At 31.0% G+C, this 8,229-nt stretch overlaps 1 non-coding gene across 1 annotated transcript; it reads left to right on the top strand.

The window, feature by feature from the left end:
• The first annotated feature begins 3,968 nt into the window (after positions 1–3,968).
• TRNAC-GCA (transfer RNA cysteine (anticodon GCA)) lies at positions 3,969–4,039 on the top strand. The gene has a single exon. It is a non-coding gene; the product is annotated as a tRNA-Cys (tRNA).
• The last annotated feature ends 4,190 nt before the right edge of the window (positions 4,040–8,229 follow it).

Genomic DNA, 8,229 nt, shown 5'->3' on the forward strand with positions numbered 1-8,229 from the left:
AGATGTACGAGGTCGGGTGATTTCTTGGTCCTCCGCGGGTACTTGTGGATTCAAGGGTACACGAAGGGGAACACCTTTTGCCGCTCAAACTGCAGCAGGAAATGCTATTCGAACAGTATCGGATCAAGGCATGCAACGAGCAGAAATCATGATAAAAGGGCCTGGCCTCGGAAGAGATGCAGCATTAAGAGCTATTCGTAGAAGTGGTATACTATTAAATTTTATACGAGATGTAACTCCTATGCCACATAATGGATGTAGGTCTCCTAAAAAAAGACGTGTATAAAACTAAAAATAAACATTAAAAATAGTTCAAGAGAAAAAAACAAGTCAAGAGTTTTATCAAAATAATTACTATGGTTCAAGAGAAATTAAGAGTCTCTACTCGGACACTACAATGGAAATGTGTTGAATCACGAATAGACAGTAAGCGTCTTTATTATGGACGCTTTATTCTGTCCCCACTTATGAAAGGTCAAGCCGATACAATAGGCATTGCAATCCGAAGAATTTTACTCGGAGAAATAGAGGGAACATGTATCACACGTGTAAAATCAGAGAAAATACCACATGAATATTCTACCATAATAGGTATTGAAGAATCAGTACATGAAATTTTCATGAATTTGAAAAAAATTGTATTGAAAAGTAATATGTATGGAACACAGGACGCATGGATTTCTTTCAAAGGTCCTGGATATATAACCGCTCAAGACATCATTTTACCACCCTCGGTGGAAATCGTTGATAATAGACAACATATAGCCAACGTAACAGAACCTGTTAATTTGTGTATTGAATTAAAAATTGAGAGAAATCGTGGGTATCGTATAAAAACATTAAAAAACTTTCAAGACGGAAGTTATGATATAGATGCTAGATTCATGCCTGTTCGAAATGTAAATTATAGTATTCATTCTTATGTCAATGGGAATGAAAAACAAGAAATACTTTTTCTGGAGATATGGACAAACGGAAGTTTAACTCCTAAGGAAGCCCTTTATGAAGCCTCCCAAAATTTGATTGATTTATTTCTTCCCTTTTTACACGCAGAAGAAGATAACTTTCATTTAGAAAAAAATCAAGACAAAGTGACTTTGCCCCTTTTTACTTTTCATGATATATTGGTTAAAGATAAACTAAGGAAAAATAAAAAAGAAATAGCATTGAAATCTATTTTTATTGACCAATTAGAATTACCTCCCAGGATCTATAATTGTCTCAAAAGATCCAATATTCATACATTATTAGAACTTTTGAATAACAGTCAAGAAGACCTTCTGAAATTTGAACATTTTCGCGTAGAAGATGGAAAATCTATATTGGACATTTTAAAAATACAAAAGTATTTTGCATAAAATTGAAATCTATTGACATAGGATTTTTTCAAATTGATTTTTTTTCTAAACTCAAAATGAAAGGTCAAAATATGTAATTTAAATATTTAGAACAAATCCTAATGGTCAGAATATATCTAAAAAGGAATAGATGTATCTAGGGATTAGTAGGTTCAGAAAGAATTCTCCCTAGATATACAATACAGATGTCATGATATTTTATTTCAAAATGAATTCAAAATGAAACCAATCTTATAATTTTAAAAAAGACCTAACGTTAGGGATTTCTCAATAGGTAATGTTGCTCCAATACCTAACCAAAGGGCAACTACAGTACCAATCAAAAAGATGGTAGTTGCTACTGGGCGGCGAAATGGATTTTGGAATTTATTAACATTCTCCAAAAAGGGTACTGTTAATAATCCCGTAGGTACCGAAACCATTAAAAGAACGCCCAATAACTTATTGGGCACTGTACGAAGTATTTGAAATACGGGAAAAAAATACCATTCAGGTAGTATTTCCAAAGGAGTTGCAAAAGGATCCGCAGGTTCCCCAATCATGGATGGTTCTAGAACCGCTAAGCCTACGTTACAGGCAATAGTACCTAGAATTACTACTGGAAAAATATATAAAAGATCGTTAGGCCATGCGGGTTCTCCATAATAATTATGACCCATTCCCTTAGCCAATTTAGCTCTTAATACAGGATCATTCAAGTCAGGTTTTTTTGTTATTAGGATAGGTGAATTCTTATAGATCCATCCTCCAAAAGAACCGGATATGATAATTTTTCATCATCCGGCTCGAGCACTAATCAAATTTTTCTTCAACTGTATCTATAGAATAAACTAGAAAAAAATGTATGTGTTATCCACACATATATGAAGATTCTAAATAATAAAAGAAACTTGATTCTATTCTCTTTTTCCAAAGTTACCATTTTTTATTGAAAAAAAAATTAAGTTCTTTTTAAGTAAATTTTAGTAAACGCTCAATACCCGAGTAGACTTTTCAAGTTGATAATGCTTTCTGGGTGATCTCAAACTTTGCAATTGTTATCCTATCAAAAAAAAATCTTGATACTTTTTATGTACAAAGAATTTACTTGTTACTAATATAACCTAACTTGCGTTGTTCTTTAGATCTACTTTGTTCACTCCAATAGTATCAGAAATCAAATCAATGCATAGGAAATGAATGCGTTGTCATACTATATAGAATTCAGACTATATCACATCACTTCTTTTACTGGATCTTATGGAGCCTGTTGATGCAGAATAAAATCGAGTCTGATCATAGAAAAGATTCTCTTCAAGTAAAACCAGCCTACCCTCTCTGTAAGAGCCTTGCTTGGTGGTTGGAAAAAAGACACATTTAATTGTAAATTATAATGTGGCAGATAAGATAAAGTCATATATCTGCGCGGCCAAATAAATAGTTCAAGTCACACACTCCCATAATCCATTTTTTTTGGAGAATTCCCTTCAACTATTTTTGTATGTAAAAAAAATTCAATTTTTGTTAAGTTGAAGAAAAATATCTAAATACATGTTTTATTTTGTTTTATAATCCATAATTGTAGCAATGAAAAAAAATCCTCCCCAAAATACAAAATGATAATGAAGTGATTACAAATATCTATGACCCATATTCACTATAAAGGACCAGAAATGCCTTGCTTACGTATCATTGAAAAGTGCATTAACATAAATACAGCAGTAAGAAGAGGTAATACAAAAGTATGCAAACTATAAAAACGAGTTAAGGTAGATTGGCCCACACTGGAACTTCCGCGTAATAATTCTACCAAAGACGATCCTATTACAGGAATAGCTTCGGGTACGCCTGTTACTATTTTTACTGCCCAATAACCAATTTGATCCCAAGGTAAGGAATAACCAGTTACACCAAAAGATGCAGTTAATACAGCCAAAACTACACCCGTAACCCAAGTTAATTCGCGAGGTTTTTTAAAACCACCTGTAAGATACACACGAAATACGTGTAGAATCATCATTAAGACCATCATACTTGCCGACCATCGATGAACTGATCGGATTAACCAACCAAAATTAGCTTCAGTCATTATATATTGAACAGAAACATTTTCATGTCAATTCAAAATGAAACATGCATATATTTAACTGCAGCTATAGATCTGTCTCTAACTTTATTGCAGTCATATTTGTTCAGGATAACAAACACATAACATGTTGTGTGAATTTTTACAAATTTTCTATTGAAAATTGTAAAAAAAGAATAAGCACGATAATTTCTTGAAAATACCGTATAGTATTGGTATTCTATATCTATATAGATATGGATAAGATACTCGATTAGATAATATCTGTGTAACAGATCAAATTGATATTCTAGGGTTTACATATATTGAAAGTTGCTGTTATAATTAGAATGAACAAAGTTAAAAAAAAAGCAATATTGATTGGTTATGTATCAATTTTTATTTTCTGATCTCATTAAGAAAAAAAAAATTTCTATTCAAATATTCAAGAATAATTCATAAAAGAATAGTTAACGGTTGCGATTTGTCTCAAGATTGTTTTTCAATTTTTCAATAGAAAGAAAAGGGGGGAGTATTCTCAAAAACTTCATATCTATATTTTTATTGGCGGCATGGCCGAGTGGTAAGGCGGGGGACTGCAAATCCTTTTTCCCCAGTTCAAATCCGGGTGTCGCCTGATCGATAAGAAACTGTAAATGAAAGATTATATTACGTTTTTTTAGAAAACTTTTTTTCCAACAGAAGCAAGCGAGGGAAAAGGAGTCTTGAGAATTGCGTTTGATTCGAAATTATAAGCATCAGTAGCTTAAAAAATGTTGTAAATATTTTTGTCTCGAATTCAAGGAAAGATTCTAGTAGTGAAAAGGAATCCATAAATTTAGAAATGATAGTTCGTTCACTACACAACTATTGTAGTGTCTGTCTCCTGACTGGGTCTTTTATTAGATTGGATTAAGAATAAGTCGGATAGGAAAGTCCATTTTTAGGTAGAGAAAAGGCAGAAGAAAAACCTTCTATACAGACTAATTTAAAGTTTATGAGTGCTTCCACATTTTATCAATATTATTTATTTAGATCAATTCTATTTAATAGCTTTAATTTAGCTAATTCGCTTTCGTAATATTCAAAAAAAGTATTCTTTAGATTTTCATATTCTATATTCTAATAAAATTAAAAAGTTTTGATTCTAAAATCGAATAGAAAAGAAAAAAAGTTTTTTTAATTATTTTAGAGAACGAATTGGGAGACATTTAAGGGACTATTTCAAATAGAAAGAAGAGTATAAGTATGCAAATGAATCTGTCTTGATTCTTTTTTTATGAAATCCTTAAGGAAATGATAAAAGAGAAATCTTAATATTCCCACCTGGTAGTAACATTCATTGACTTATAACTTCCTATAATTTTTTTATGTTTAATGTTTTATGATTTTACTAAAAATAATCAAAAAAAACTTTTTAGATGTTCTAATAACTAATAAATAGAATGAATTCTTGTTTTTCGTGAATGATGTTAGCCCAGAATCCTTTTTTTGACTCTGTAATAGCAATTCCACTATTATAGTATAGTATTTTTAGCGAATAATACAAAAAAAAGAATAGAATAAAAAATTTGAAAAAATAATGAAATAGTTCCTTCATATTTATAGAGATAGGAGACAAAATTTACATGGATATAGTAAGTATTGCTTGGGCTGCTTTAATGGTAGTTTTTTCATTTTCCCTTTCCCTCGTAGTATGGGGAAGAAGTGGGCTATAGGGATACTAAAAATTGAGTTAAGGGATCCAAGTAACCTTGTTGATTTCTACCTGAATTTTTGAATTTCGAAACTATTGAATGAAAATATTTCATTTAAACTAATACTAATTAATTGAGTTCAAATAGAAAATCTATCTTGATTCTATTATATTTTAGTAGTGTAATGTATTCTATGTATCTTATAGGAATTGAAAATACTCTTTCAATCAAACAAATATTTTCATTATTCCCATATTCCTATTTTGAGAAAAACAAGGGAATCAAAAAGAAGAAGAAATGGATTCCTATTCCAATCAAATTTTTCTTAAAATTTCTATTTCGATGAACTGACGCTTAACCTGGTTATATAGATATATATATATATGGAAAATGGCGGACCGTGTAATAACCATTCCTGTTTTTTTACCCCCTTTTTTTCCTAAGATACCGGAATTGTTTGTAAAAAGAATCTGAAAAAAAAAATTGGACGCAATTCTCAGATAGTAGAAATCAAATTGATTTCTACTATCTGGATTACGCTGATTGTACGATCATTTTTTTAAATCATTCATAAAAATGAAGAAATCATATTTCAGTGAAATTAGTCACTTTTACTTACCGTTTTTACATAAATTATAAGTAAAAAAGCAGTAGGAACTAGAATAAACAGTGCAGTAGCAATAAATGCGAGAATATTTACTTCCATAATCTTTATTATGTTCTATTTCTCTTAAATTTCTAAAAAAAAAATTCGGGATTTAATCCCATAGAAATGTTCAATCTTTCAACAATGGTATAAATTGGATTTCAATGATATCAAATCGGATCAATATCATGAATCACAAAATCTGAGCTATCAAATCAACTCATGAAATAGTATAACATAGGAGGATCATGAACACGTAATGGATCTTGAAGTACTATTTCCGCATCCCCCTGACCAAATCCACCGACATTAGGATTACTTGTTAATGGCTGATCAAGTTTGATAGATTCACCTTCTGAAACAAGAAGTTCTGGTCCTGGAGGTATAATATCAATCACTTCACGCTCATCTAATGCATCTACTATAGTGATTTCGTATCCCCCTTTTTCTTTTCGTATGATTTTTTTGACTATACCTACTGCTGTAGCATTATAAACATTATTATTACTCTTGCTCCCGTCAAGATAAATCTGGCCCCTTCCCCTGTTCCCGCCTACATATATAGGATATTTTAAGAAATGAATATCTCTTTTACTAGCGGGATCCGGGGAAAGAATAGGAAACGTGATTTCATTATATTTCTGACCAGGAACAGGGCCTACTACAAGAATATTTTTTTTTGTAGGGCGATAGTTTTGAAAAGACAGATTGCCTATCTTCTCTTTAATCTCAGGCGAAATACGATCGGGGGGTGCCAATTCAAAACCTTCCGGTAAAATAAGAACAGCCCCCACATTCAAAGTTCCCTTTTTACCATTAGCTAGAACTTGTTTCACTTGCATATCATAAGGAATTCGAACAACTGCTTCAAATACAGTATCAGGAAGTACCGCTTGTGGAACCTCAATATCCACGGGCTTATTAGCTAAATGGCAATTGGCACAGACAATACGACCGGTTGCTTCTCGGGGATTTTCATAACCCTGCTGTGCAAAAATTGGATATGCATTTGAAAAGGGTGCTCGAATTATTATATATATCATGACCGATATAGAAATGGATCGGGTAATCCCTTCCTTTATACAAGAAAAAGCATTTCTAGTTTGCATGGTCTAATCATTGATCCTGAAAATTTTTACAATAAGATTAGGTAGGTCACTCGCATAGTTCCCTATCCAAGGTGGGAACCCCTTTTTTATTTAACTTTTTTTTAAAGAGGGGAAAATGAAAAATTATCTTTTTTAGATAAAAACTTGAAATTCATTGAAGTAAATCGGTTTTTCTGTCAATCATTCATTGAATGATAAATCACTACAAGTGATGGAGATATGCGATTTAAATAACGGAAAATCCAATATTTTAAAATTGTATCTAAAATGACTGGAAAAGTGGACACAAGACCGCATATAATTTGATCATTTTGAGCAAATCCAAAATCTTTATAAACGAAGCCAAAAAGTAGTTCCCACCCATGGGTTGAATGGAATCCTATACATAAATCAGTTAATAAAAGAATAGAAAAAGCTTTTATTGTGTCACTTAAATTATATATAAATTCTCGAACCAAAGAGTTAATAAGAACAAGTTCTTGATTACCAAGAATAGAATAACCGCTTAGAATAAAGAAACAAATTATATTTGTGGAGAAGTGCAAAATCGTATTCATACGATCTTCATTGTGTGTTTTGATTAATTGGATTGTTTCTTTATAAATTCCAGTACGAAGGTTTTGTATATATGTTTTCGGACATTCCTTTAACATGTCATCTAAGAAAAACAGTTCCTCTAATTCTATGAATTTGTTTAGAATACTCTTTTCTTTAATATCATTCAAGAAAATTTCGAATTGACTAGTATTCCACCAATTAATAAACCAAGATTCCAGACTTTTCTTAAATGTGAAAGAGATACACCAGGGCAAAAAGACTATAGATGTAAGATATAGAAGGGGAATGTTTTTTTTTTTTTTCATTTTTCGTCTTTAATGAACTTAACTTCATCTCTTTCGTCAACTCTATATGATAATAACTTTTCTATCAAGTATAAGCTTCATTACAAGTTATAGAGCTTCTAGATAAATTTAGATTGTATTTTATCATTTTTTTTTACTTAAACTTCGGAAGTTAGCCTTTGCCTTCTTTAATTGAGAAAAAAGAATACATAAATCGAATAAGAAATCGAAAGAATTCACAGTCAATTCCAATCCAATGAAGAAAAAAATATTGTTTCGAAAGGATATTAATTGCTAAGATTCGAAGAAAAAAGGATTCTTTTTAGAAATACACCAAGGAGCACTTCGAGTTATGACTATAATATTCAAATTTCGAAATCAAAAAATGTCCCATCTATAAAAATAAAAATTGAAATATTTTGAAAAAAACAGTTTTTTTTCAAAATATTTCAATCGGTACACTAAATAAATAGGACAATTCTGAAACTTTTTGTGCAATTTTATTTCTAGTTAAGTCCAATTTTCATCAATAA

Source organism: Vigna unguiculata, chromosome 3 (assembly GCF_037176805.1).
Source record: "Vigna unguiculata cultivar grain cowpea cultivar isolate G323 ecotype 2 chromosome 3, ASM3717680v1, whole genome shotgun sequence".
NCBI classification, from domain to species: domain Eukaryota; kingdom Viridiplantae; phylum Streptophyta; class Magnoliopsida; order Fabales; family Fabaceae; genus Vigna; species Vigna unguiculata.